Raw genomic sequence first — 21,348 nt, 5'->3', positions numbered from 1 at the left:
AAGTCTCACTGCCTCCTTCTCACAAATGATCCCAAAAATATAAAAATGTAATAAAGTTGGTTCAACACAGTGGCGGGTCATTTTGACCCTAGGACAACGGGAGGGTTAAAGGGGGAGACAGAGACAACTATAGTATTACTAGAGACGTTGGTTATATCATTATTATCCAAGCGTGTGCCTTATTCCAGAGGAAGATATACTCGGGATTAATTTGTCTAAACTGCCCCCTGTAATTCTTTATTTTTTTCATTCAATTGAGTCTATGACGGAAGCCTGGTGGTTTTTATTCTAGGCGTGAAGATATTTCAACATACATGTTTAGTCGATAAAAGGCTACAATGATCACTCGTGCTTGGCTGTCGAATGTATAGGTGTCCCCATAGGTCTAAAGTTTAAATTGAGGAAAGGTGATCATAATCATTATTTTAGCGATCCACGTTAGACGTCCCTCCTAATGAAAAGGCCCCCCATCCTGCTGATTTGAGCTAATTTACACACCTCTGTCTTCACTGTTCCAATCTTGCGCAATTCATGCATCTCCGCTGACATCTCCACTGGCCTCTCTTTTTTATTTTATTTTTTTATTTCACCTTTATTTAACCAGGTAAGCCAGTTGAGAACAAGTTCTCATTTACAACTGCGACCTGGCCAAGATAAAGCAAAGCAGTGCGATAAAAACAACAACACAGAGTTACATATGGGGTAAAACAAAACATAAAGTCAAAAATACAACAGAAAATATATATACAGTGTGTGCAAATGAAGCAAGTTATGGAGGTAAGGCAATAAATAGGCTATAGTGCAAAATAATTACAATTAGTATTAACACTGGAATGATAGATGTGCAAGAGATGATGTGCAAATAGATATACTGGGGTGCAAATGAGCAAAATAAATAACAATATATCTCTTCCATCCTCTGTATTCCTCTTATAGCGCTTGAACCAGTAGCCTATAGCCCAATGCGTGTCCTAGAAGTAGCAAGTTTTAATGGCGAGAGCTTCTCTGGTATGATGTGATCACATTGGCTCGTGGTAAACATTTAATAAACGGGAATCCTCTGTTCTTGTTTATGTTTACAATTAAATATATTACGTCAGAATGGCCATTGTTAGAATGTTTCCAATCAAATGTATGAATTAAATTATAACGTTTTCCTATCAGTCTAGTTTGCAAAAACATTGTGATTGGATGATAGCGGTGAAGGTTATCGAATCAGGATCAAATATTCTGATATCCTCGAGCTCATTATTGATAGAACGTTCATATTTTGAAGATGCCGAAAGGCCAGTCTGGCAATGACAAAGAGTGGCAAGGAGTGCAACTTTAGCTAAAGAGACTGGTACCCAGGCTAGTGCTACTTCATTCTGCCACTAGATGTCGGACTCTACTCATCTCATATTCAGTGGTTACACACATACATTATTCTACGGCTTCATAGACACAGCAACATATACGCGTGGAATGTAGCTAGCTTATTTCTACAATTACATGTGGGCCACAACATATTCGTTATTTGTTTATGGACCATTTATTTGACCTTAAAACATGACATCTACTAGTTATGCAGACTGCCGAGCATCAAGCAAAAGTAGTCGAACGATGATCACCGGATTACAGGCGTCTAAATTAATCACTGATTCAACATTCGCACTCACAGGAAGGAAGGCAACGAACAGGATTTCAGAGCTTTTATATAGACTTTAAAATACATGTAAAAAAAAATCAGTTTTAGAAACTGACCCATTCCATCAACTAATTAAGCTATTTTCGATAAAACCATAGGTACATGTTGCAAACCTGTGGTAGCAGGCAGCTGTCCTGACTCCTTGACGAGTGTGGAATGATGGAGAGTGTTAGCTAGCTATTTCTGCAGTTTTTCTTAGCTAGCGAACGAAAAAAAAAAGCATAACATCATAAGCAAGTTGCAACAGTCTAACTAACAGTGGATGGTACCAGATAAGCCAATTGAACCAAACAAGGTAAGGACTGGAGTGCTAACGTTACCTTTCTATGGATGTTAATTATGTGAGTATGAAAAGAGAAACGGATCGGAGGGTGACAATTCGGAATGCGACAAAATGCTGCTTGCGTGCTAACCCACACCAGCCAGATAGTTAGTTAGCAAGTTAGATATAGTTGTTGACAGCAATTTTGGCTATGGAGTTGTTAACTGTATGCTTATGTAACGTCAATGATACTAACTAGATGTTATCCTGACCTGGCTAGCTAGCTAATATGCTAACTGACTTCATCATTCAGCTAGCCTGGTGGGTTATGTAATAGATGATGGGGAAATGAGCAGGATCCAACCAGCTCGCTTGTTGTTCATCTGATACATGTAAATGGAAACGGAATCGACGATGCTGTCCGAGTATTTCAATCACAGGTTAGGTGGCTATGTCAAGACATCATACATTTGTATTAGCTAGATGACCTAGCAATCAGAATGCAGCCGTGTATGGTCAGCATGACTAGATATAGCCTAGTTGAATGACAAGAAGCCCTACATTGCAACTGTGATTAATTGTCAGGCTAAAATATAACAGTCAAGTTGTTACTCTTCACTTTGTCTAAAAATATTGACAGACCACTTAAAAAAAAAAAATGTTTATTTTGCTGTCATCTTTTGAATGCACTGACTGAAGTATTGGGAGGGAAATTATAGAATTGCCCTCCATTTAGATGCAAATGCGAACCGAATGGAAAACAAACACATTTGGAAAACAAACACGGAAAAATGTAACAATATATCTGCAATTATATTTTACATCTTCAGCCATCAAAAACATCAACCCTGAGTTGACTTCATGTTACACTGAGATCCTGCTGTTGCGTTACGTCAGCAGCCCCAGGCTCGATCAGATATTAGGTTACAACTCTCACTTGATTGAGTGAAGAGCTCCGTAACATGACACCCCACCATGAGAAACAGCTCTACAATGACATGCTCTGCACCCTCTTTTCATAACGGGACACGGAAATAAGACATATAGGCATACATCGGCAGACAAATTGTGTAGACAATTTAAGCTACAGTATAGTTAGCCTACTAAAACCAGAGTTATACTCAGTGCTTGACTTTGACTGAAATAGGTGGCAGTATTTAATTTGGTTGCCGGTACTGTTTATATTTAGGCGCAGGAGCTCCACAATACTTTTGAGCTAATATTCTATAAGAGGAACAGGAGCTCAAGCGGTAGAACATTTGAGGTGCCGGTATTCGGCTCTGGTGAGCGCCTGCCCAAGTCAAGCACTGGTTATACTACAGAAAAGCGGTTGAAATGATTTCCCATTAGTGTAGTTCTCAAAGCTGATCTAGCCATTCCTTGAAAGACGTGAAAGTCAACCAATAAGAAATATACCTTTTGTTGTTAAGAGGATATATTGAGGTTCAACTGTACTATTATAAACGACTATCAACTCCTAAAAGTCAAAGAACTATCACCTCCTAAAAATATAAGGCAAATACTAGGCTACTCCTAAGGATTCAGGCTGAGTGGACTGGTAGCCTAGCCTAGATTGGGGATCACATATTTCCATGTTTTCCATTCTCGGCAGATTTGCATGGCAATGCAGTGTAATCGTCATCTCACCCAGAGAGGAAACATTCCTCATGTGAGTGATGAGGTGTAAGCTACACCATCGGTCATAGGTTCAGGCCGCCAGAGCCATGCAGGTCATTTGCCTGCCAAATATAGTTTCTATTCGCCCCTCAAACTAGACCTGCAGCTCGTGGCCTGTGTACTGTTGCTCAGCTCTGGGATATCTGTGGCATGTCTATTGCTCCATTTACACGTAGGCCTTTTATATACCTGTTAAGATAGGATGCTGACATGCTGTTGAGCTTGCTGTGCTTTATTCCCACTCTCGTTTCAGTATACTGCACATTATCAGGTTTACTGGTTATGGTGTGTAACTCTGTCATTGCTCAGAGAGATTCCCTACTACGAGAGTAATGTCATTGTGTGCTGAGTCATTTAATACGCTGGGTCATTTGAATGCATAGCTTTTTTTATTTGTTTATTTATGGCAGTGGAAAGCAGGCCCACAGACACCACAATTACATTCGGGAGCAAGATTACTCATGCTCAGACTAAATGAGGGTGTCGGCCATGTTAATGAAATACATTCTTAATGCCAACACGTTGGTAGCGCCACGCAACAGAGTCGTCGAATGTAATCAAATCAGAGAACAAACCAGAAGGCGAGTTGGTAGAGCACGGCGCTTGTAACGCCAGGGTAGTGGGTTCGATCCCCGGGACCACCCATAAACAAAAATGTATGCACGCATGACTGTAAGTCGCTTTGGATAAAAGCGTCTGCTAAATGGCATATTATATTATTATTATTATTTACAAGGACAGACAGTTTACACAGCCTTTAAAATCCAATGATCTGGTAACAGTACAATTACACATTAATAACATTTATTTTTAACATTGGACAGAGTCTGTTTGATTACACGTGAATGATATCAGTCTTTTTTCTACTATTTATTTCTACAGAGTCATTGAAATGCTCTTTCCATCTAAAGTAGTTAGGCCTTATAAGTGAACAAGTTAAAGGCAAGTTAAAGTAGGCTACAGTAGGCTAATTGCTCTTGCAAAATATGTTGGTCAGAATATTTTTAGAGATGTTGCTATAGCAATCCAACCTTGTTTGCCTAGTGCACTATAACCTCCCGTGGACAGAATACGTAACATAAATGGTATCTGACACGATTACGCAAGATTTTAGTTCTAGGTTTCGAGATTAAGTGCACTATGGCCCAAACAGTAGCTGGCCTTGTCAGGGAGCAATGTTCACATTGTTTACCATGGTGCTGCTATCACCTATTGGAATGCCAATAGGCTTTATGGCTGAGATATCTCCTCCAGCCTGGGCTGTGAAGTGAGACAGAGGCCGGCAGACATCAAAGGTGGCAGAGGACGGGTGTTGTCTTTCTCAAGGGGGTAGAGTATATACAGGTTGGGAAGAGGCAGTGCGACAACACCTGGGGGGGATTGGTAGCTCAGGTGGTCTTGTGTTTACTGTCACTGTGTGAGACTGCTGGCCACACCACACGCAGAGGGAAGTCTCCTCTCCCCAGTCACTGTGTGAGACTGCTGGCCACACCACACGCAGAGGGAAGTCTCCTCTCCCCAGTCACTGTGTGAGACTGCTGGCCACACCACACGCAGAGGGAAGTCTCCTCTCCCCAGTCACTGTGTGAGACTGCTAGCCACACCACACGCAGAGGGAAGTCTCCTCTCCCCAGTCACTGTGTGAGACTGCTGGCCACACCACACGCAGAGGGAAGTCTTCTCTCCTCAGTCACTGTGTGAGACTGCTGGCCACACCACACGCAGAGGGAAGTCTCCTCTCCCCAGTCACTGTGTGAGACTGCTGGCCACACCACACGCAGAGGGAAGTCTTCTCTCCTCAGTCACTGTGTGAGACTGCTGGCCACACCACACGCAGAGGGAAGTCTCCTCTCCCCAGTCACTGTGTGAGACTGCTGGCCACACCACACGCAGAGGGAAGTCTTCTCTCCTCAGTCACTGTGTGAGACTGCTGGCCACACATTTTTTACATTTTACATTTTAGTCATTTAGCAGACGCTCTTATCCAGAGCGACTTACAGTTAGTGAGTGCATACATTTTCATACTGGCCCCCCGTGGGAAACGAACCCACAACCCTGGCGTTGCAAGCGCCATGCTCTACCAACTGAGCCCACAAAGATCTCCTCCAATGCACGAGCCCGAGGGGGCTGGTGCAGTGTAATATTAAGACACTAGGCCACACCACATGCAGAGGGAAGTCTCCTCTCCCCTGTCACTGTCACTGATCTCCTCACTGGTCTCCACAGTGATGTCCAGGGCGTAACCTCACTGCTTGTATCATTGACTTATAACAGAGGACCGCACTCAGCCAATGATAAACAATGTGTTTTTCTTTCCGAGGATGACTGGAATAGCTGCCTAATGCTTTCAGAGTCAGACAGATGTCCTTCACATTACTGGTGGAGGAGATTGCCTGCTTGCAACCAGTCGTGACTTATCTCTTGAAAGGGATACTTCAGGATTTTGTTGGATACCATTTTTATGTTTCTGCGTGCAGTTTGAAGGACGTTTTTGACTAGCACTAGCGCAATTGCTAACTAGCATTAGCGCAATGACTGGAAGTCTATGCTTTTAATCAATCAATCAAATGTATTTATAAAGCCCTTTTTACATCAGCAGATGTTACAAAGTGCTATACAGAAACCCAGCCTAAAACCCCAAACAGCAAGCAATGCAGATGTAGAAGCACGGTGGCTAGGAAAAACTCCCTAGAAAGACAGAAACATAGGAAGAAACCTAGAGAGGAACCAGGCTCTGAGGGGTGGCCAGTCCCCTTCTGGCTGTGCCGGGTGGAGATTATAACAGTACATGGCCATTAAGGGCAGATTTTTCTCCAAGATGTTCAAACGTTCATAGATGACCAGCAGGGTCAAATAATAATCACAGTGGTTGTAGAGGTTGCAACAGGTCAGTACATCAGGAGTAAATGTCACATGGCTTTTCATAGCCGGGCATTTAGAGGTTGAAATAGCAGGTGCGGTAGAGAGAGAGAGTTGAAAACAGAAGGTCTGGGACAAGGTAGCACGTCCGGTGAACAGGTCAGGGTTCCATAGCAGCAGGCAGAAGAGTTGAAATTGGAGCAGCAGCATGACCAGGTGGACTGGGGACAGCAGGGAGTCATCAGGCCAGGTAGTCCTGAGGCATGGTCCTATGGCTCAGGTCCTGTACGGGAGATAGAGAGAATTAGAGGGAGCATACTTAAAATCACACAGGACACCGGATAAGACAGGAGAATAACACCAGATATACAGTGAGGGAAATAAAAGTATTTGATCCCCTGCTGATTTTGTACGTTTGCCCACTGACAAAGAAATGATCAGTCTATAATTGTAATGGTAGGTTTATTTGAACAGTGAGAGACAGAATAACAACAACAAAAGTCCAGAAAAACGCATGTAAAAAATGTTATAAATTGATTTGCATTTTAATGAGGGAAATAAGTATTTGACCCCCTTTCAATCAGAAAGATTTCTGACTCACAGGTGTCTTTTATACAGGTAACAAGTTGAGATTAGGAGCACACTCGCTCTCCAAGGATGTCAGGGACAAGATTGTAGACCTACACAAGGCTGGAATGGGCTACAAGACCATCGCCAAGCAGCTTGGTGAGAAGGTGACAACAGTTGGTGTGATTATTCGCAAATGGAAGATACACAAAATAACTGTCAATCTCCCTCGGCCTGGGGCTCCATGCAAGATCTCACCTCGTGGAGTTGCAATGATCATGAGAACGGTGAGGAATCAGCCCAGAACTACACGGGAGGATCTTGTCAATGATCTCAAGGCAGCTGGGACCATAGTCACCAAGAAAATAATTGGTAACACACTACGCCGTGAAGGACTGAAATCCTGCAGCGCCCGCAAGGTCCCCCTGCTCAAGAAAGCACATATACAGGGCCGTCTGAAGTTTGCCAATGAACATCTGAATGATTCAGAGGAGAACTGGGTGAAAGTGTTGTGGTCAGATGAGACCAAAATCAAGCTCTTTGGCATCAACTCAACTCGCCGTGTTTGGAGGAGGAAGAATGCTGCCTATGACCCCAAGAACACCATCCCCACCGTCAAACATGGAGGTGGAAACATTATGCTTTGGGGGTGTTTTTCTGCTAAGGGTACAGGACAACTTCACCGCATCAAAGGGACGATAGACGGGGCCATGTACCGTCAAATCTTGGGTGAGAATCTCCTTCCCTCAGCCAGGGCATTGAAAATGGGTCGTGGATGGGTATTCCAGCATGACAATGACCCAAAACACACGGCCAAGGCAACAAAGGAGTGGCTCAAGAAGAAGCACATTAAGGTCCTGGAGTGGCCTAGCCAGTCCACAGACCTTTATCCCATAGAAAATCTGTGGAGGGAGATGAAGGTTCGAGTTGCCAAATGTCAGCCTCGAAACCTTAATGACTTGGAGAAGATCTGCAAAGAGGAGTGGGACAAAATCCCTCCTGAGATGTGTGCAAACCTGGTGGCCAACTACAAGAAACGTCTGACCTCTGTGATTGCCAACAAGGGTTTTGCCACCAAGTACTAAGTCATGTTTTGCAGAGGGGTCTAATACTTATTTCCCTGCAAATCAATTTATAACATTTTTGACATGCGTTTTTCTGGATTTTTTTGTTGTTATTCTGTCTCTCACTGTTCAAATAAACCTACCATTAAAATTATAGACTGATCATGTTATTTTTTTTTGGGGGGGGGTAGATCAGCTTAATATTGCAGATAGATTGTAACTTCTATCAATGTAATTGTCTGCATCACTTCCAATCCCCCATGTTCTTTATATATATACTCCCCTTTATTAGTTTTTCAACCCCGCCATCCTTTCCCTACTTGGGGTAAATTAGTGAACAACAATGCCCAGGCCTCTACTTCCAGCCTATACTTACTATCTACACCTTATGGACACAGTCAAGTTTACAATAATTATATATATATATATATATTTTTTGCTCCTGAACTTCTTCTACTCTCAACCTCTCCAATCATTTTCATGATGTCCATCCGGTTTGCTTCTATATGCCATATCTTTCTAACTGTGCTCTTTCCCAAAAGCTCCCAACATACAACCCATATACTTATTATGGACACAGTATGCTTACATTATTAGTTATCTTGTTATTATTTGTTATTATTTGTTGTTATTTGTTATTAGTCCCATCCTTCAACTCCATTCAATACCTCCCATCTATCTCTTAACACCATCCATATAGGATTTCTATTTGCCATATATATTTCAACCGTACTGTGATGTTTTACAAAAGTTCTGAACCTTTCTATTCTCATTGCTTCTACAGATTGTGAATTAAAAATAAACATTTTTGCTAAAAGTATTATTATATTATTGACCGATTGACTATGACTTTTCAGATCACCCAGTAATGCTATCTGCAAAATTATAGACTGATCATGTCTTTGTCAGTGGGCAAACGTACAAAATCAGCAGGGGATCAAATACTTTTTTCCCTCACTGTAACAGACTGACCCTAGCCCCCTGGCACATAGACTATTGCAGCATAGATACTGGAGGCTGAGACAGGGGAGGTCAGGAGACACTGTGGCCCCGTCCGACGATACCCCCGGACAGGGCCAACCAGGCAGGATTTAACCCCACCCACTTTGCCAAAGCACAGCCCCCACACCACTAGAGGGATATCAACAGACCACCAACTTAGTACCCTGAGACAAGGCTGAGTATAGCCCACAAAGATCTCCTCCACTGCACAAGCCTGAGGGGGCTGGTGCAGTGTAATATTAACACACTAGGCCTAAATGCAGAGTAAAGGAAAACCTCTGTACTCTCAGTATCCAGACACACTGTGGTGATATTGCTTCCTGCCAGGGTTGAAGCCCAGCCTTGGAAACAGAGCTCTAATGCTGTGAGTGACACACACACACACACACACACCCTGGAGGCTGATGGTCATGTAGACGACACCGCTGCAGAGTGGAATGGATGGACTGGGGGCGAGTCTGGCCTGTGATTTGGGTGACTGAATGCGATGTAGACAAATAACCATTACACTGTGAAGAAGCTATCTCGTGCTTTCTCCTGTGCCTGTTATCTAAAGGGCAAGGCTTGGTTTGACTGATATCAAGCTTTCACTAACCACAGCCACCAGTAGCCTTGTCACTGCTGGAGGCTGATGTTGCACTGAAGTCAAAATGGTCTTCAATTCAAAACATCACTGATGCAATGCACAAGTCTTGCTCTAGTAGGAATATCATAATATTGTGTGACTGGCTTTGAAAAGTCTTTCACCCCATCTGCTTCCTTATCTGAAGGAATTTAATTTGCACCTGGAGGTCAAACTAACCCAAAGTACAGAAGTTTAATTAACACCTGCTTAACACCAGTTTTTTCCCCAGCAGCGTAAGTACGCTTTGGTCACGCCTCCAGAGCACATCTTCAGACTTGAAGGAAAACCTCATTAGGATTGTGCACCCAAGTGACTGTTCCCCGGGGGAACAGTGCTGCACCCACAGATGGTTCCTTTTAATTATTCCTGGGAACAGGGAGTGGCCAATGCCCAAAATAAAAATACCTCCTGGAGTCGGACATCAGTAAGGCCTGTATGGAAACCTAGCCTGAAGGACACGCTTAGCATGTGGTGTATTAGAGTAGGTCCCTCACTGGGCTCAAACCAGGCACCTTCTGCACAACAACACGCACTCAAGAAATACTCACAAAGCAATAATGAAGTACTCATGAAGCAGCTTTACCTATCGCTCTACAAAAGTAATTACTTGTACTTTGAGGTCTCGGCCCGAGCCACGTCGCTTGCATTATGGACGCTACCAGCACACACAAAAAAGTGGAGGCTGCTGAGGGGAGGACGGCTCATAATAATGGCTGGAATGGAGCAAATGGAATGGCATCAAACACCTGGAAACCCTGTGTTTGATGTATTTGAAACCATTCCACTCATTCCACTCCAGCCAATACCACAAGCCCGTTCTCCCCAATGAAGGTACCACCAACCTCCTGTGCTGCTAGGCTACACTGGCACTGACCCCTGTGATAAAGTGGGAGAGGGGGATAGCTGGTATACAGCAGCATGGGGCAGAGGGGTTTTTGAAACCTGCCAATGGTGTTTATTGACTAGATTGATTATATTGGCTCTTGGTTACTGTACACTGCTGTGTGAGAGGGGTTACTGTACCCTAGTGTGTGAGAGTGGTTACTGTACCCTAGTGTGTGAGAGTGGTTACTGTACCTTAGTGTGTGAGAGTGGTTACTGTACCCTAGTGTGTGAGAGTGGTTACTGTACCCTAGTGTGTGAGAGTGGTTACTGTACCCTAGTGTGTGAGAGGGGTTATTGTACCCTAGTGTGTGAGAGTGGTTACTGTACCCTAGTGTGTGAGAGTGGTTACTGTACCCTAATGTGTGAGAGGGGTTACTGACCCTAGTGTGTGAGAGGGGTTACTGTACCCTGCTGTGTGAGTGGTTACTGTACCCTAATGTGTGAGAGTGGTTACTGTACCCTAATGTGTGAGAGTGGTTACTGTACCCTAATGTGTGAGAGTGGTTACTGTACCCTAGTGTGTGAGAGTGGTTACTGTACCCTAGTGTGTGAGAGTGGTTACTGTACCCTAATGTGTGAGAGTGGTTACTGTACCCTAATGTGTGAGAGTGGTTACTGTACCCTAATGTGTGAGAGTGGTTACTGTACCCTGCTGTGTGAGAGTGGTTACTGTACCCTAGTGTGTGAGAGTGGTTACTGTACCCTAATGTGTGAGAGAGGTTACTGTACCCTAATGTGTGAGAGTGGTTACTGTACCCTAATGTGTGAGAGTGGTTACTGTACCCTAATGTGTGAGAGTGGTTACTGTACCCTGATGTGTGAGAGTGGTTACTGTACCCTGCTGTGTGTGAGAGTGGTTACTGTACCCTAGTGTGTGAGAGTGGTTACTGTACCCTAGTGTGTGAGAGTGGTTACTGTACCCTGCTGTGTGAAAGTGGTTACTGTACCCTGCTGTGTGTGAGAGTGGCTACTGTACCCTAGTGTGTGAGAGTGGTTACTGTACCCTGATGTGTGAGAGTGGTTACTGTACCCTGATGTGTGAGAGTGGTTACTGTACCCTGCTGTGTGTGAGAGTGGTTACTGTACCCTGCTGTGTGAGAGTGGTTACTGTACCCTAGTGTGTGAGAGTGGTTACGGTACCCTAATGTGTGAGAGTGGTTACGGTACCCTAATGTGTGAGAGTGGTTACTGTACCCTGCTGTGTGTGAGAGTGGTTACTGTACCCTGCTGTGTGAGAGGGGTTACTGTACCCTAATGTGTGAGAGTGGTTACTGTACCCTGCTGTGTGAGAGGGGTTACTGTACCCTAATGTGTGAGAGTGGTTACTGTACCCTGCTGTGTGAGAGAGGTTACTGTACCCTGCTGTGTGAGAGGGGTTACTGTACCCTGCTGTGTGAGAGTGGTTACTGTACCCTGCTGTGTGAGAGTGGTTACTGTACCCTGCTGTGTGAGAGTGGTTACTGTACCCTAGTGTGTGAGAGTGGTTACTGTACCCTGCTGTGTGAGAGGGGTTACTGTACCCTAATGTGTGAGAGTGGTTACTGTACCCTGCTGTGTGAGAGAGGTTACTGTACCCTGCTGTGTGAGAGGGGTTACTGTACCCTGCTGTGTGAGAGTGGTTACTGTACCCTGCTGTGTGAGAGTGGTTACTGTACCCTGCTGTGTGAGAGTGGTTACTGTACCCTAGTGTGTGAGAGTGGTTACTGTACCCTGCTGTGTGAGAGTGGTTACTGACCCTAGTGTGTGAGAGTGGTTACTGTACCCTGCTGTGTGAGAGTGGTTACTGTACCCTGCTGTGTGAGAGTGGTTACTGTACCCTAGTGTGTGAGAGAGGTTACTGTACCCTGCTGTGTGAGAGTGGTTACTGTACCCTAGTGTGTGAGAGTGGTTACTGTACCCTGCTGTGTGAGAGGGGTTACTGTACCCTGATGTGTGAGAGTGGTTACTGTACCCTGCTGTGTGAGAGTGGTTACTGTACCCTGCTGTGTGAGAGTGGTTACTGTACCCTGCTGTGTGTGAGAGTGGTTACTGTACCCTAGTGTGTGAGAGTGGTTACTGTACCCTAGTGTGTGAGAGTGGTTACTGTACCCTGCTGTGTGAAAGTGGTTACTGTACCCTGCTGTGTGTGAGAGTGGCTACTGTACCCTAGTGTGTGAGAGTGGTTACTGTACCCTGATGTGTGAGAGTGGTTACTGTACCCTGATGTGTGAGAGTGGTTACTGTACCCTGCTGTGTGTGAGAGTGGTTACTGTACCCTGCTGTGTGAGAGTGGTTACTGTACCCTAGTGTGTGAGAGTGGTTACGGTACCCTAATGTGTGAGAGTGGTTACGGTACCCTAATGTGTGAGAGTGGTTACTGTACCCTGATGTGTGAGAGTGGTTACTGTACCCTAGTGTGTGAGTGGTTACTGTACCCTGCTGTGTGAGAGTGGTTACTGTACCCTAGTGTGTGAGTGGTTACTGTACCCTGCTGTGTGAGAGTGGTTACGGTACCCTAATGTGTGAGAGTGGTTACGGTACCCTAATGTGTGAGAGTGGTTACTGTACCCTGATGTGTGAGAGTGGTTACTGTACCCTAGTGTGTGAGAGGGGTTACTGTACCCTGCTGTGTGTGAGAGTGGTTACTGTACCCTGCTGTGTGAGAGTGGTTACTGTACCCTAATGTGTGAGAGTGGTTACTGTACCCTGATGTGTGAGAGTGGTTACTGTACCCTGCTGTGTGAGAGTGGTTACTGTACCCTGCTGTGTGAGAGTGGTTACTGTACCCTAGTGTGTGACAGTGGTTACTGTACCCTAGTGTGTGAGAGTGGTTACTGTACCCTAGTGTGTGAGAGTGGTTACTGTACCCTGCTGTGTGAGAGGGGTTACTGTACCCTGCTGTGTGAGAGTGGTTACTGTACCCTAGTGTGTGAGTGGTTACTGTACCCTGCTGTGTGAGAGGGGTTACTGTACCCTAATGTGTGAGAGTGGTTACTGTACCCTGCTGTGTGAGAGAGGTTACTGTACCCTGCTGTGTGAGAGGGGTTACTGTACCCTGCTGTGTGAGAGTGGTTACTGTACCCTGCTGTGTGAGAGTGGTTACTGTACCCTGCTGTGTGAGAGTGGTTACTGTACCCTAGTGTGTGAGAGTGGTTACTGTACCCTGCTGTGTGAGAGTGGTTACTGACCCTAGTGTGTGAGAGTGGTTACTGTACCCTGCTGTGTGAGAGTGGTTACTGTACCCTGCTGTGTGAGAGTGGTTACTGTACCCTAGTGTGTGAGAGAGGTTACTGTACCCTGCTGTGTGAGAGTGGTTACTGTACCCTAGTGTGTGAGAGTGGTTACTGTACCCTGCTGTGTGAGAGTGGTTACTGTACCCTGCTGTGTGAGAGTGGTTACTGTACCCTGCTGTGTGAGAGTGGTTACTGTACACTGCTGTGTGAGAGTGGTTACTGTACCCTAGTGTGTGAGAGTGGTTACTGTACCCTGCTGTGTGAGAGTGGTTACTGTACCCTGCTGTGTGAAAGTGATTACTGTATTCTGCTGTGTGAAAGTGATTACTGTATTCTGCTGTGTGAGAGTGGTTACTGTATTCTGCTGTGTGAAAGTGATTACTGTATTCTGCTGTGTGAAAGTGATTACTGTATTCTGCTGTGTGAAAGTGATTACTGTATTCTGCTGTGTGAAAGTGATTACTGTATTCTGCTGTGTGAGAGTGGTTACTGTATTCTGCTGTGTGAAAGTGATTACTGTATTCTGCTGTGTGAGGCCTAGTGGAGATTCATATGTAGAGACGTCTAGCGTATCATGCCTTATGATTCAACAACATAAACTAATAACACAGTCTCAGCTCTGCATGGCATTTGTACATTTTAGTCATTTAGCAGAAGCTCTTATCCAGAGCCACTTACAGTTAGTGAGTGCATACATTTTTATTAAATTTTTTATTTTTCATACTGGCATCCTTTCTCACGTTACACCAGAGTCCATTAGAGATGCTGAATGAAATACTACACCTTCTAACCAACCGTTACTACACGTCTATGACAGCTAGCACAGTTGCCTATTAGCTAGAGACTGATAAAGCATCTGAGAAGTCAATTCTTTCCCTCTTCTTCTCCTTGAATGCTGATGCTGACTTTGACATGAGACTGATGGTGCTATGGTGTAATTATAGCTAAAGCAATTATAGTTTTCTCCCTTTACAGTGAACATTTGTTAGCAAGTTTCCTTTATCCCAACATATGTGTGAATAATTGTGAATTGTGCTGTAAGTCTTTGTGTTCCAACACTGCTAAATGCTACGCCTCACTAGATTGATTGGATTGTGTCATTCATATTCTGTGTGTTAAGGCGACCTGAGCCGTAGTGTTTTAGTGTTGAACTGGTTTCTAATGCATTTTAAACATCTTTGAAATTAGCTGATTTGTTTTGTTTGCTGTGAAGTTCTAAACCCACTCCTATCTCATAAAAAAGTATGAGGATTATATCAAGAATAGTTTGAACTCTGTCTTGTTTTGATCCCATTAGCACAGATCCCACCAAGACCGAGAAAGAAACACACTGAAACAGATTGTAGACTGTGTTTATTTATACACAGAAACTACAGATAAAGGTTAAGCTAGCTGAAGCGCTTTTTGAAGGCTGTTGTCTTCGATGAAGGAGACATTTCAGGACGGTCTGCTCCAGAGGGATGGGGTCATGCCGAGACCCTGGGCCTATGGGGTGTGGTGTCTGCGGCGCAGTGACCTAGGAGTCCTACTCTCCTGCATAGCTGGCATTCTCAGCTGCCTGAAATACTGCCTGAGGCAGGGTTCCCCCGTCCACCCTAAACCATTATTACGTTGGGCCTCTGTGTTGCACAGACAGGATTATGATGCTAAATATAGCCCCGCTTTAGGGCCTACACACTGGGCGTGACCTCAGAGGTATGCCCCAGGGAACCCTCCCAACATGGAGTGTATACAGTTTGAATCACTGGAGCAAGGCAGTACAAGACAAAGGAATGAGTAGTACAAAGATAATATATTCTATAGGTTAGCTAGATGTTTGACTGACAGCACTGCTGCAGCAGCAACATCAGACCAACCCTAAAAGCCTGGGAGACATGATTGTGGGCTTACCTCACTATAGAAAGGATTTGTCACTGGGCGGGACAACTAGGCTACTTCTGTATTCTGTAACTATGGCTTCACTGCTTTGACTTCTAAGCTAGTGAAGCAAATCTGTTTTTTCTGCGCCAAGCTTTGTGAATGGAGTTAACACAAAGGCACAGTGGGCTGATATGATTCTCCTTTGTAGGATTTCACTTCTTCTCTGACTTCGGCAGGTTTTTAAAAGCTCCCCTCTAATTGGAAACCCAGCCAAGTCTCTGCTTTAGGAATCAGAGATTGAAAGAGTTTGTTGCAGGGCTATTCCATGGTAACGGAATTACACTGATACTCAGATTCTTCACTTTAAAATGTATACCAAACAAAAACCATTGATTTCAAAGTTTAACAAACCATATGCACAAGGACTTTCCACAGAACATTTGACAAAAACACATTTACAGGAAACTGTGCAGATACAAAGTTTGGTAACAGAAGAGGGAGATTTTACCGTAATTCTGTTACCAAACTGCATCTGCACAGTTTTTCCAGTAAATGTACATTTGTTTTACTGTGTAAATTGTTCAAAGTAGTCATTGTGCATAGAGTAGAGTTCTATGCTTTGTTAAACTTTGAAATCAGTTGTTAGGCATACATTTTAAATTGAATAATCAGTCTCAGCATAGATCCGTTACCGTGGAATTGCCCTGCAGGGAATGTAGGAGGAGTGTCTTGTTGCTCTTAAACCGACTGATAAGAAATAAAAGCCAACGGCAGCGCTGTTTTCTGGGGACAAATTATCCTCGGCCATCTAAAGCTTAATTTGCCCCTGGCTCAGGAAGCTCAGTTCAGGAAGCTCAGTTCAGAGACCAATGGGCACTAGCGTTCGTGCCCACTACTCTCTCGATTTACCCTAATTGAATTACTTAGCTGTTTTATTAAATGAAGTCGAGCTTTGTTGTTGCTCTTGAATCACTGAATAGAAATCTATGGGCGCCGACCGATTGCTTCAAGCTGTGCTTTGCTCAGTGTGCTCTGATGTCACAGTGGAAAAAGCCCATTAAGAAGTTACCATTGATTCATCATTTATCTGTTATCACGTTTATATGAGATGCTTAAGGTGAAAGTGGCTGAAGTGGCTCTGTTGCTTGGAGACTGGAGAGATGGTGATTTGTTTACCACAATAAACATATTTAAAAAGCCCAGCAAAAACTACATGGGATTTGCACTGACTGTGGCTTCATTACGGTTACCCCCTCTTCATCTGTTGGGTCTGCTCTTGCGAAACACATTGTTCCTCCCATTGTTCAACACAGTGTGAAAAGCCTGAAAACAAATGAGTTCTAAAACATGTCCAGCGCCGCCACCACTCCCTTTTAGCCTTGGGGTGGTGATTGAGTACACTTTGATACCAACCAACAACAATGCTGAAAATGGCCCCTCTTGGTCCCCAACAGTTAGAGTTGCCTCATGGAAAGCGTCCCTGGGCATTGGGGCGTCTCCATTGGAACGGTTCTGAACGTTGCCCATTCCGTAACCCCCTGTTAGGCTAATCCGTCTAGGGCTAAGCCCCGGACCGTCCCTGGGAACATAGTGAGGGTGACGCTGTGACGTACCCCGGAACTCTTATGTCACCCGCCCGACCGCGCTGTATTGTTTCTGTCACGCCCAAGTCGCCCCTGCCTGCCAGGCTAACCACGGCACTCAGACCCAACTCTGCTCCTACTCCTGCTAGCTACAGTAGCACCCACCAGTCTCACCAGCATGAGGACATCATTTGTCTGAGAAAGAGAAAGGGAGACTGAGCTGGTGAGAGGAGAGTTCTTGGTAGCCGATCTTACAGGGAGGTCCCCCTGCTCTCTCTCTCCCCCTGCTCTCTCTCTCCCCCTCCCCCTGCTCTCTCTCTCCCCCTGCTCTCTCTCTCTCCCCCTGCTCGCTCTCTCTCCCCCTGCTCTCTCTCTCCCCCTGCTCTCTCTCTCCCCCTCTCTCTCTCTCCCCCTCTCGCTCTCTCTCCCCCTGCTCTCTCTCTCTCCCCCTGCTCTCTCTCTCTCCCCCTCTCTCTCTCTCTCCCCCTGCTCTCTCTCCCCCTGCTCTCTCTCTCTCCCCCTGCTCTCTCTCTCTCCCCCTGCTCTCTCTCTCTCTCCCCCCTGCTCTCTCTCTCCCCCTGCTCCCTCTCTCTCCCCCTGCTCTCTCTCTCTCTCTCCCTGCTCTCTCTCTCTCTCCCCCTGCTCTTGCTCTCTCCCCCTGCTCTCTCTCTCCCCCTGCTCTCTCTCTCTCTCCCCTGCTCTTGCTCTCTCCCCCTGCTCTCTCTCTCCCCCTGCTCTCTCTCTCTCCCCTGCTCTCGCTCTCTCCCCCTGCTCTCTCTCTCTCCCCCTGCTCTCTCTCTCTCTCCCCCTGCTCTCGCTCTCTCTCTCTCCCTGCTCTCGCTCTCTCTCTCTCTCTCCCCCTGCGCTCTCTCTCCCCCTGTTCTCTCTCTCTCTCCCCCTGCTCTCTCTCTCTCCCCCTGCTCTCTCTCTCTCCCCCTGCTCTCTCTCTCCCCCTGCTCTCTCTCTCTCTCCCCCTGCTCTCTCTCTCTCTCCCCCTGCTCTCTCTCTCTCTCCCCCTGCTCTCTCTCTCTCCCCCTGCTCTCTCTCTCCCCCTGCTCTCTCTCTCTCTCCCCCTGCTCTCTCTCTCTCTCTCCCCCTGCTCTCTCTCTCTCTCCCCCTGCTCTCTCTCTCTCCCCCTGCTCTCGCTCTCTCCCCCTGCTCTCTCTCTCTCCCCCTGCTCTCTCTCTCCCCCTGCTCTCTCTCTCTCCCCCTGCTCTCTCTCTCTTTCTCCCCCTGCTCTCTCTCCCCCTGCTCTCTCTCTCTCCCCCTGCGCTCTCTCTCTCCCCCTGCTCTCTCTCTCTCCCCCTGCTCTCTCTCTCTCTCCCCCTGCTCTCTCTCTCTCTCCCCCTGCTCTCTCTCTCTCTCCCCCTGCTCTCTCTCTCTCTCCCCCTGCTCTCTCTCTCTCTCTCCCCCTGCTCTCTCTCTCTCTCCCCCTGCTCTCTCTCTCTCTCCCCCTGCCGTCTCTCTCTCCCCCTGCTCTCTCTCTCCCCCCGCTCTCTCTCTCTCCCGCTGCTCTTGCTCTCTCTCTCTCCCTGCTCTCGCTCTCTCTCTCTCTCCCTGCTCTCTCTCTCTCCCCCTGCGCTCTCTCTCTCTCTCTCCCCCCTACTCTCTCGCTCTCTCTCCCTGCTCTCTCTCTCCCCCTGCGCTCTCTCTCTCTCTCTCCCCCCTACTCTCTCTCTCTCCCCCTGCTCTCTCTCTCTCTCCCCCTGCTCTCGCTCTCTCCCCCTGCTCTCTCTCTCCCCCTGCTCTCTCTCTCTCCCCCTGCTCTCTCTCTCTCCCCCTGCGCTCTCTCTCTCTCTCTCTCTCCCCCCTACTCTCTCTCTCTCTCCCCCTGCTCTCTCTCTCTCCCCCTGCTCTCTTTCTCTCTCCCCCTGCTCTCTCTCTCTCTCTCCCCCTGCTCTCTTTCTCTCCCCCTGCTCTCTCTCTCTCTCCCCCTGCTCTCTCTCTCTCCCCCTGCTCTCTCTCTCTCCCCCTGCTCTCTCTCTCTTTCTCCCCTGTTCTCGCTCTCTCCCCCTGCTCTCTCTCTCCCCCTGCTCTCTTTCTCTCCCCCTGCTCTCTCTCTCTCTCTCTCCCCCTGCTCTCTCTCTCTCCCCCTGCTCTCTCTCTCTCCCCCTGCTCTCTCTCTCTCTCCCCTGCTCTCTCTCTCTCCCCCTGCTCTCTCTCTCCCCCTGCTCTCTCTCTCTCTCTCTCTCCCCCTGCTCTCTCTCTCCCCCTGCTCTCTCTCTCTCCCCCTGCTCTCTCTCTCTCCCCCTGCTCTCTCTCTCTCCCCCAGCTCTCTCTCTCTCCCTCCCCCAGCTCTCTCTCTCTCCCCCAGCTCTCTCTCGCTCTCTCTCTCTCCCTCTTGTTTATTCCCTCTCCTTTTCTCTTCCTGTGTATACAAGTTCTCTCTTTCTCAACAGCTCCTTTGGTTTTCCAGCAGTATATCTGATTCTCTCTTCTTTCTAATGTATCCCACACATGCGCGCACAGCAGAGGGTGGAATGGGGAGGAGTGTGCCCCAAATGAAACCCTATCCTCTATATAGTAACCCATAGGGCCCTGGTCAAATGTAGTGCATATAGGGATTTGGGTGCCATTTGGAATGGATACTTGGGAACAGATTTCCAAAATTAAAATCACTTGGAGCTGATTTCCTGGTATTTTTAGTATTTTATGTCCAAGAATGTAAATTCCCTCAAATATATGTTTTTTTCTTTTCGTATTTTTTTGGTCTGAACATTTTGGGGGCCAAATAAAGGCACCAGTTGGGAAACCCTGGTCTAGGGGCAACTTCACCTACAAAATATCTGCTCCATCAGATTAACCCTCTGTGGTTTGTGTTTGGGGCCCTGAGCCCTGTCACCTTATGTCATTCTGTACACCGTCTGGTGTTAAATATAGCATAGTCTAAATCTCTTCCCTTTCACAATGTAGCCTACACAAGTATCATAGTACTCTCCTCTCCTCTCCTCTCCTCTCCTCTCCTCTCCTCTCCTCTCCTCTCCTCTCCTCTCCTCCCAAGACCAGTATGTCCCTGTGGTCCAGTGTGACCCCCAGACAGACATGTTAATTGGCCCAGCGACTAATAAACCCTGTCCAACGGGATTAAGGAATGGGTTCTGGAGGCCGTCCAAAGGACATGCCTCACTGAGCCCACTGGCACGGAAGAGATTAAAAACTGTGGAACCCACACACACTTGTAGAACCACGCGTGCAATCTCACTCGCACACACACACACACACGACTCGGGCACATACTCTGTCTGTGATGGACTGAAACGTATGCTCCACCGGGCTGTATTACAAGAGGAGGGGATAAAAGCATTGTGACGTCATCATTTCTCTCTCTCTCCCTGAATTCTCTTCTCCCTCAGGCTGGCTGTGGTGTTGCCGTGAGGAGACCGCTTTCCGCTGCGCCAGCTGCATGAGGTAGGTCCTATATTTGTCAGCGCTAGCCTGTCTGTCTGAATGAGGATGCTCCGCTGCTTTTGGTAAATGGGTATGGCGCTCCACACATGACTGTGTGTGTCTGCATGTGTGTGTATTTGTGTGTGTGTGTGTGTGTGTGTATTGGTGATATGTCTGTAAGTGCGTCTGTGGGATGTGTGTGTGTGATATGCGATCTCGTACTGCATGCATGGCAAGCTGTGTGGGAGAGAGCGAGGGCTACAGTAGGTTTAGCATGCCTCGATAGCGATGCAGAGCCGGAGGCTGGTCAGATCAGATATTACAACAGGACTGGTACACAGACAGACATACTGCCTCTCTGAAGTTAGCTCAGGCTAGCTGCATGCCAGAAAGCTTTATGTGGCTCTATCAGTTCCAGCTCTCTGTTATTTCTCTCTGTAGCTCTCTCCCTCTGTCTCCCTCTGTATCTCTGTCTCTGTATCTCTGTCTCTGTATCTCTGTCTCTGTATCTCGGTCTCCCTCTGCCTCCCTCTGTCTCCCTCTGTCTCCCTCTGCCTCCTTCTGTCTCCCTCTTCCTCCCTCTGTATGTCTGTCTTCCTCTGTCTCTCTCTCTCTCTCTCTCTCTCTCTCTCTCTCTCTCTCTCTCTCTCTCTCTCTCTCTCTCTCTCTCTCTCTCTC

At 46.6% G+C, this 21,348-nt stretch overlaps 1 protein-coding gene across 3 annotated transcripts in view; it reads left to right on the top strand.

Annotated features, from left to right (window-relative positions):
• Window positions 1-1,638: 1,638 nt before the first annotated feature.
• The window catches only part of LOC311130158 (oxysterol-binding protein-related protein 8-like), a 176,240-nt gene continuing 156,530 nt past the window's right edge, over window positions 1,639-21,348 (top strand). For 2 of the 3 annotated variants that reach the window (XM_084162851.1, XM_084162850.1), the window contains exons 1-2: window positions 1,653-1,982; window positions 20,637-20,691. The gene's annotated coding sequence lies outside the window, so the exon portion shown is untranslated. Of the gene's footprint in view, window positions 1,983-20,636; window positions 20,692-21,348 lie in introns of all 3 variants that reach the window. The other variant, XM_084162852.1, reaches the window with a different exon arrangement.

The sequence above is a fragment of the Coregonus lavaretus genome (assembly GCF_964263955.1).
Source record: "Coregonus lavaretus genome assembly, chromosome: 5".
NCBI lineage: Eukaryota > Metazoa > Chordata > Actinopteri > Salmoniformes > Salmonidae > Coregonus > Coregonus lavaretus.
The sequence above is the reverse complement of the archived record's forward strand: the minus strand, read 5'-3'. Positions and strand labels throughout refer to the sequence as shown.